The sequence below is a fragment of the Zea mays genome, chromosome 5, assembly GCF_902167145.1.
Source record: "Zea mays cultivar B73 chromosome 5, Zm-B73-REFERENCE-NAM-5.0, whole genome shotgun sequence".
NCBI lineage: Eukaryota > Viridiplantae > Streptophyta > Magnoliopsida > Poales > Poaceae > Zea > Zea mays.
The window spans coordinates 31,793,536-31,803,185 of record NC_050100.1 but is presented as its reverse complement, the minus strand read 5'-3'; the positions used below and the strand labels follow the sequence as shown (position 1 = coordinate 31,803,185).

The 9,650-nt window shown below is 44.8% G+C and overlaps 1 long non-coding RNA gene and 1 pseudogene across 1 annotated transcript; both read left to right on the top strand.

Moving 5' to 3' along the window:
- Positions 1–927: 927 nt before the first annotated feature.
- On the top strand, positions 928–2,463 carry LOC109939446 (uncharacterized). The gene is made up of 3 exons (XR_002261905.2): positions 928–1,457; positions 1,549–2,330; positions 2,417–2,463. It is a non-coding gene; the product is annotated as an uncharacterized lncRNA (long non-coding RNA).
- A 5,953-nt stretch (positions 2,464–8,416) lies between these two features.
- On the top strand, positions 8,417–8,738 carry LOC103626184 (uncharacterized; annotated as a pseudogene).
- The last annotated feature ends 912 nt before the right edge of the window (positions 8,739–9,650 follow it).

Sequence of the window (9,650 nt, the reverse complement as noted above, 5' to 3'; positions counted from 1 at the left end):
CATGTGTTTGTTATGAGTTCTATTGGAATCAGATACATTGGAATCAGATACCGCTGTATAGAAAACTCAAACCCTCCAACCCAAGCCGTAATCAACGCCTCGATTCACTCGCTCAGGGCCGCTCGAGCGTTCCTCCTCCTCCTCGGACGCCTCCTCGGACGTCAGTGCCACCGCCACCCAGGCCTCCATCCTCCTCGGACGCCAGCAGCCGGTGCCAAGTCTTCGCTGCCGTCCAGGTAACAAATCTCCTAGAGTCCGTTCTCTCTGAATCTCGAATTTGCCCAGAGTCCATCTCTCTGAATCTCCTAGAGTCCATCTCTCCGAATCTCCGAATCTCTGGTTTTGGTTCGTCGGAGTTCTAGATCCAGTGTAATGGCATCCGCTGCTGCACGCTAAGTCTGACGCCGGCGGGGGACGCCGGCACGGGACGACACTGGGCGTGCTCGCATCCGGCGGTCCTGAACCCCCAGAATCCCACCACGAAGGAGGCTTTATCTGTACTGATGCTGGTCCTCGCATCCGGTGTCCTATAGTGCTGCTGGTCTCCAGTGCTTACTAGAGTAGCTTGCATCGGTTGCGTCTCTGGTTGAATAGTTTGCTGACGGGCACCGGTATTCAGCGATGGAGGATCCATTTTCCATCTGTGCACACAAATGTCAAATGATTAAACATGCATTTACTGTATGACGAAAGCAGCTGTATGTCAAATGATTAAACATGCATTTACAGTACAAGAACGGTAGAAGAGCTGGACCTGTGAATTATTGAGTAACGTTCGACCTTGATTAAGTATACCACACACAATGATATCCAGTTGACTGTATCTCCGAATCTAGTTGACTGTATGATCCATACATCAGTTATTTGATTCATTTTATCTCTATGCTCTGTTTAATTTATTTGATGTGCACAATGATATCCAGATTTATATGAAACTCATTTGTTGATCTCTAGATTTATCCTCAAGAACTCGATAAAGAAATATGGCATTTAGGGGTATCTTGAGTTCTCTCGTTGTCACGTACTATTATGTCTGGCTGCTCATGGGATTAGCATATAGAAGAAAATGTTTGAGAATAGAAAGAAGGTTAAGAAATAGGGAGCGTAGGATGGAGAATTTAAATGAACTCATTCATGAGACTGATAGAAAATGTATTAGTGAGCTTCGTATGGATAGAAGAACTTTCTTTATTTTGTGTGAGATGCTTAGAGATGTTGGTGGGCTAAAGGCCACACGCAATATGACCATAGAGGAGATAGTGGCTCATTTTTTGTAAACATTGGCTCATCATTTGAAGAACCGAACAATTGGAAGGTTTTTCTTTCGAAGCGGCGAGACAGTTAGTAGACAGTTCAACTTATGCCTTCTAGCTGTTCTAAAGTTGCAACATTTGCTTCTTAAGACCCCTGAGCCAATTCCAGAGAATAGCACTGATAATACCTGGAAAAACTTTAAGGTAAATACATAAGACCTATAAGGTTCTTTAGTTTTTCTTCAACTTTAAATAGACACATTGAAGTGATATTTCTTTTATGAAATGTCTGTAGAATTGTTTGGGTGCATTAGACGGAACCGCTATCAAGGTAACTGTGCCAACACATCTAAAAGGAAGATATAGGTCAAGGAAAGCGGACATTGTGACAAATGTATTGGGTGTTTGTGCACCCGATATGCAATTCATCTATATGCTACCTGGTTGGGTGGGTTCAGCGCATGATGGTCGTGTGCTGCGTGATGCTATCTCGAGGCCAAATGGATTGCGTGTCCCTCAAGGCGAGTTTTATTTCAATAACTTCCATTTGGTTTGGTGGTATAGTGTTTTAAGTGTGTATATTAACTTGAAAATATCCTTTTTAGGTTGTTATTATCTTGTTGATGCGGGTTATACAAACACCAATGGATTTCTAGCACCTTATCGAGGTCAACGATACCATTTGGGTGGTTGGACAGCGCAGAATCCACCACATAGTGCTGAGGAGTATTTCAATATGTGTCATGCTCGAGCAAGAAATATTATAGAGAGGGCTTTTGGAAGGCTTAAAGGGCGATGGGTGATTCTTAGATCCCCTTCATATTTTCCTACAAAGACGCAATGTCGTATAATAATGGCATGTGCCCTTTTGCACAATCTAATTTTGCAAAAAAATGTCTAGAGACCCTATGGAAAGTGAGGAACAATCGGTGGTAGATTCTGAAATGCCTAAGGGAGAAGTTGGTGAACCAGAATTTATTATGGGTATCTCCACAACAAATGCGTGGAGTACTTTTCGTGACACTCTTGCGCAGGGGATGTATAATGCTTATAGGGCTTCTCATTGATTATTTCATGGTACTTTTGATGCTTAAGTACTTTTCATGGCTCGATTACTATTTTTACTATATATGTGTTTATGACTTGTCATCATTTGTATGCAGAATGGACATTTTGGAGGGCTCTATTGCTGTTCGTGGTAGGGGGAAAACAAAAGGAAGTGGATTCCTGTTGAAGATGATGAACTGATCAAAGCATTGGTTGATGTTTCTTTGGATCCGAGGTGGAGGAGTGATGGGAGTTTCAAGAATGGCTACACTTTAGTACTTGAAGCTCGCCTCGCTGAAAAGCTACCTGATTCAAAAATTTCTGCAACTCCTCATATCGAGTCAAGGTTAAGATACTTCAAGACAAAGTATTCTGCTTTGGAGCAGATGTTGAACAAGAGTAAACAGATCGATGACACCCAAATTGTACACATCAATGCATGGGAGGAGGAAACAAAGGTGGAGGTGCTTCAGTGCGAACCAGGGGAAGCAACGTTTCTTTCTCGCGGAGAAAAGTGCAGCCCTTGTGATCATTCTTTACTGGCCAAGGTTCAAGGCTGCAAGCAAAAGCCTGTATCCATACGGCTACAGAGCACCTACACAGTACTCGCTCGCCTGCAGAGCGATTCACTCACATACTATATAGCTAATGTGACACCATTTTCTATCTGAACAACAACACACTCATCATTCACCAAAAAATAGTGCAAAGTAATTATTAATATTGCACATGAAAAGAATCCGTAATAATGTAACTGTATCAGCTCACAGATGAAGTGCTTGAGAGAGGTATAAGTATCCATAATGAAAACTGTGGCATCATTCATGCTATTCATTAAAACGTAACAACAGTACTGTCAAGTGCTATTCATGAATCATCTTGTTAAACTATTCATGAAAGTACCTTGCAATGTGTCTCATATTGTTGTTTCTCGCAATGAATCATCTTCTTGGTCGGATCCCATGTGAACCCACTCTTGTTCAACATCTGCTCCAAAGCAGAATACTTTGTCTTGAAGTATCTTAACCTTGACTCGATATGAGGAGTTGCAGAAATTTTTGAATCAGGTAGCTTTTCAGCGAGGCGAGCTTCAAGTACTGAAGTGTAGCCATTCTTGAAACTCCCATCACTCCTCCACCTCGGATCCAAAGAAACATCAACCAATGCTTTGATCAGTTCATCATCTTCAACAGGAATCCACTTCCTTTTGTTTTTCCCCCTACCACGAACAGCAATAGAGCCCTCCAAAATGTCCATTCTGCATACAAATGATGACAAGTCATAAACACATATATAGTAAAAAATAGTAATCGAGCCATGAAAAGTACTTAAGCATCAAAAGTACCATGAAATAATCAATGAGAAGCCCTATAAGCATTATACATCCCCTACGCAAGAGTGTCACGAAAAGTACTCCACGCATTTGTTGTGGAGATAGCCATAATAAATTCTGGTTCACCAACTTCTCCCTTAGGCATTTCAGAATCTACCACCGATTGTTCCTCACTTTCCATAGGGTCTCTAGACATTTTTTTGCAAAATTAGATTGTGCAAAAGGGCACATGCCATTATTATACGACATTGCGTCTTTGTAGGAAAATATGAAGGGGATCTAAGAATCACCCATCGCCCTTTAAGCCTTCCAAAAGCCCTCTCTATAATATTTCTTGCTCGAGCATGACACATATTGAAATACTCCTCAGCACTATGTGGTGGATTCTGTGCTGTCCAACCACCCAAATGGTATCGTTGACCTCGATAAGGTGCTAGAAATCCATTGGCGTTTGTATAACCCGCATCAACAAGATAATAACAACCTAAAAAGGATATTTTCAAGTTAATATACACACTTAAAACACTATACCACCAAACCAAATGGAAGTTATTGAAATAAAACTCGCCTTGAGGGACACGCAATCCATTTGGCCTCGAGATAGCATCACGCAGCACACGACCATCATGCGCTGAACCCTCCCAACCAGGTAGCATATAGATGAATTGCATATCGGGTGCACAAACACCCAATACATTTGTCACAATGTCCGCTTTCCTTGACCTATATCTTCCTTTTAGATGTGTTGGCACAGTTACCTTGATAGCGGTTCCGTCTAATGCACCCAAACAATTCTACAGACATTTCATAAAAGAAATATCACTTCAATGTGTCTATTTAAAGTTGAAGAAAAACTAAAGAACCTTATAGGTCTTATGTATTTACCTTAAAGGTTTTCCAGGTATTATCAGTGCTATTCTCTGGAATTGGCTCAGGGGTCTTAAGAAGCAAATGTTGCAACTTTAGAACAGCTAGAAGGCATAAGTTGAACTGTCTACTAACTGTCTCGCCGCTTCGAAAGAAAAACCTTCCAATTGTTCGGTTCTTCAAATGATGAGCCAATGTTTACAAAAAATGAGCCACTATCTCCTCTATGGTCATATTGCGTGTGGCCTTTAGCCCACCAACATCTCTAAGCATCTCACACAAAATAAAGAAAGTTCTTCTATCCATAAGAAGCTCACTAATACATTTTCTATCAGTCTCATGAATGAGTTCATTTAAATTCTCCATCCTACGCTCCCTATTTCTTAACCTTCTTTCTATTCTCAAACATTTTCTTCTATATGCTAATCCCATGAGCAGCCAGACATAATAGTACGTGACAACGAGAGAACTCAAGATACCCCTAAATGCCATATTTCTTCATCGAGTTCTTGAGGATAAATCTAGAGATCAACAAATGAGTTTCATATAAATCTGGATATCATTGTGCACATCAAATAAATTAAACAGAGCATAGAGATAAAATGAATCAAATAACTGATGTATGGATCATACAGTCAACTGGATTCGGAGATACAGTCAACTGGATATCATTGTGCGTGGTATACTTAATCAAGGTCGAACGTTACTCAATAATTCACAGGTCCAGCTCTTCTACCGTTCTTGTACTGTAAATGCATGTTTAATCATTTGACATACAACTGCTTTCGTCATACAGTAAATGCATGTTTAATCATTTGACATTTGTGTGCACAGATGAAAAATGGATCCTCCATCGCTGAATACCGGTGCCCGTCAGCAAACTATTCAACCAGAGACGCAACCGATGCAAGCTACTCTAGTAAGCACTGGAGACCAGCAGCACTATAGGAAACCGGATGCGAGGACCAGCATCACTACAGATAAAGCCTCCTTCGTGGTGGGATTCTGGGGGTTCAGGACCGCCGGATGCGAGCACGCCCAGTGTCGTCCCGTGCCGGTGTCAGACTTAGCGTGCAGCAGCGGATGCCATTACACTGGATCTAGAACTCCGACGAACCAAAACCAGAGATTCGGAGATTCGGAGAGATGGACTCTAGGAGATTCAGAGAGATGGACTCTGGGCAAATTCGAGATTCAGAGAGAACGGACTCTAGGAGATTTGTTACCTGGACGGCAGCGAAGACTTGGCGCCGGCTGCTAGCGTCCGAGGAGGATGGACGCCTGGGTGGCGGCGGCACTGGCGTCCGAGGAGGAGGAGGAACGCTCGAGCGGCCCTGAGCGAGTGAATCGAGGCGTTGATTCCGGCTAGGGTTGGAGGGTTTGAGTTTTCTATACAGCGGTATCTGATTCCAATGTATCTGATTCCAATAGAACTCATAACAAACACATGTAACGACATCAGATACCCGAAGGAATCCCATACCGTTACATTACATCGAACCAAACACGTCGTAGGTTCCTAGTCTCGATCTGACGGGGTGCCGAGAGTTCCCGCCAACCTCGGCCGCATGCATGTCGATTAGGTCGACTGCGCCACAGGCAACTGAAACACATTGTGCACGTGGCATGATCCAGCGGCAGGACGGGCAGGAAGCCGCCGACCTTATCGGCACAGGATGGGCAGGAAGCAGCTCAGGTGCCGCCGTGTCGCCGGTTGCCATGGCCGACCTCTCTCATCCCTCTAGCTAGTCGTCACTAAAGCAAGTGCACATGCTTCCATTGTTGGTGGTCGACGGTTGTCTTTCTTTGATTCTTTCGACTGCACGAGCACGACGGCGGCTTACAAAAGCATGCATGAAATGAAGCTGCTTGGACCTTTCGAATGATCGCCGTAGTGGATTGCCTCGTCACCATGTACGTGATAGTGCGTGCTGGTGGGTCCGGGTGGCGTCTTCGGTCGACGCGTGTCGGGAATGCTCCCAGCATCCGGGCTTATAAAGCTATGGCATGGGAGGCTTCGTTTTGCACAGTATCTTCAGAAGCTACAGCTGCAGCACACGGTCACTTTTGTGTGCTCATACAACGGCTCTTCGGCAGCTTTAAGGAGCTCGAAGAACTTCTGAACCTCAGGTGTAGCTGGATCCTCAAACTCGGTGGGTTGACCGGGGTTCTCCGAATCGACGGTTAGAAGCTCATGGCGTACATCGTCAAACATCTCTTCCATCCTATCGTAGTCCTCCTCTTCATGTGACTGAACTTCCGATACAATACGAGGAGGTGGATCCTCACCGTGGTGCACCCACACCTCATAGCCTGACATATAACCGTTCTTGCAAATATGTATCGACATAGTCCTCCTGTCAAGGAAATTAATGTTACGACACTTGCTACAAGGGCACCTAACATCGGTTCCAGTCTCTGACCGAGCAAAAGCATGGTCGAGAAAAGCATCAGTCTTGGCAACCCACTCACTTGATAGAGCACCTCTTTTCTTCCAACCTTCATACATCCATCGACGATTCTCCTCCATACTAGATACGAGACGTTAACTTAATTAGATAAGTAATGCACGGACCATCCGTTTTTACGAAGAAATCACGCCCCTACATCTGTAGGAAAGGATAGGTCCTAAACCCACCCAGGCGTGACCGACGAGCCCGTGTTTATGACAAGACATGTGGTCGTGCGAAATTTCGGCAGCATAACCCCGCTGTTCTCCAATCGCACGCCTAAAAATGGTGCAATTGGAGAACAGAGGGGTTATGCTGCCGAAACTAAGCAGGAGCACATGCCTTTGTCATAAACACGGACTCTGTCGGTCACCCCGAGGCTGTCCAATAAAGGGACAATTCCGGCCCAACATACCTCACATGCGTCGCATGTAAGGTGTGTTGGGCCGAAACGGGCGACGCCTAGGTTTCGTTAACTTAATTAGTTATGATTACTAATTAACCACACTAATACAATAGCCACTAATTAACCAAACTAATACAATAGCACTATAAAAAATCATTTCACGGGACCCTAAATCAAATAAAACAACCTTATTTCTGAGGGCTTAATAATTACCCTCGGAAATTAAAAGTTTAAATTATATAGCCACTAATAAATAAATTAAAACAAGCTAATTTAATTGCATAATTAAATTAAGCCGTCGGACATAACAAAACTAAACATTGCTACTAGCAAACAATGTATATTTATACACAAAATTATACTAAAATTTTTAAAATTGCTCACTTTGTCGGACGATGAACCGGTGAAGCGAGCTCCGGAGGGGTCGGGGCGGGCGCCGGTGGCGTCGGGGACGGGGGCAGAGGCTACGGCGGCCGCGGGCTGCGTCGGGGCGACTCCGGTGGCATCGGGGCGGCTCCGGTGGCGTCGGGCTTCGTCGGGGTGGCTTCGGTGGCGTCGTGCTCGGACTGCACGTCGGGGCGGGAGGAGAGGTCGTCGGGCACGGGCTGTGCTTGGGCGGTGGTGCCTGGCGGCGGCGGCGTAGTCACGGCGACGGCGTCACGGCGGCGGCTTGGGTGCATATGGCTGCGCACGTTAGAATGAAACGATGCGCGCTCGGGTGGCGTCGGTTAAATCTCCTTATTTCCGACGGTGCCCAGGAGGCCGACGGCTGTTAGACGGGCCGTGGGAGATAAGGTTATGTCCGACGGCCAATCTGACAGCCGTCGGCTGTTTGCTGTTATTTTTGACGGCCGCTGTTGGCCGTCGGAAATAAACTTATATCCGATGGTGGCCTAGGGTGCCGTCGGATATAACGTGGCCGTCGAACGTTTCCTCTTTTACTGTAGTGTACGTACTCCAGCTCGAAGCAGACAGAGCGCCTAGCTAGCTAGTTAGTTAGTGGCAAGAGCGTCCGTGACCTGTGACCTGTGAGAACTGTGAACCGACCGAGTGAACGATCATGGCGGCGGCGTCTCTGCTAGGCCCGTACACCGGGGGCAGCGGCTTGGGCGGGAGGCTCGTCCACGCCAGGAGCGGCGGCCGCCGGCCAGCTGCTGCGGTGAAGCGGCTGTGCTGTCGAGGTTGAGGCGCTCTTGGAGAAGACGCGCGGCGCGGCCGAGGCGAACCGCGGTGAGGTTTGGGTATGACCTGCATAGCTACTACCAGAACTTCGACGACGGCACTGCCTCCTGCGCCCACCACCGCTTGTAGCTGTAGCTCGTGCAGCAGTGCTTATGTTTGCTACAATACTAATTGCCGGTGACTATTACTAGCTCTAGCTGTTGCAGCCATAGACTCACTCACTGTACAGGATGATGCTTTATTGTGGAGCTATATATTTGAAGCTTGGAATAGAAATGTGTTTCTGTATATTATTATTATAAACTGATTCCGAGGGCTTTCGTCCTGTGTTTAGTCTCTGCCCCTCGTCCCCTCTACACTCATACGGCTCTCCAATCAAACAAAAAAAATGAAGAGGCTCTGTTTTTTTTCACTCATATAGCTCTCCAATCAAACAAAAAATAGAGCGGCTCTATTTTTTTAAATACAGAATAGAACGACTCCATTCTTAAATTCTTGAATTTAACCACTCCAATCTATTTGACTCTCCAACCAAACGCACCCTAAAGCCATCTACAGCAATACGCGCAACGGATGTGTGTAGATGCACTATTTATAAATTTAGTTTTAAATGAGGAGTGAGACAGTAAGACTGTTAAAGATAGCCTAATGTCGTTGCCAACAAATCGTGCATTGCTCTATAAACAACACTAGTTATATGTAAACAGTGTTGTTTGAAATAAGAGAGCAAATAAGATACTAGTACAAAAAAGCTCTATAGAGACAGTTCATAACTCATTTTCATTGACTTTTTTCACCACTTGTGCTAGGGATCAGTAGAAAGTGAGCGATTCTCTTTACTCAACTGAATGTGGAAATAAATTTCCACTAACGTTCTCTTATAACAACCGCTAGTGAAAATATTTTCAACTCTTTTTAAACTTAGCCGCTAGTGGTTATTTTTCTGTTTTTTACAGATTTCCCACCAAACCCAATTTTATATATATATATATATATATATATATATATATATATATATATATGGGCTTCCAATAGTTAAAGGAAGCCCAGGCCGACTACCCCTGTAACTTGGTTCAACCTAGCGCGACAACTCAAGCAGGCTGTCGGGTGCG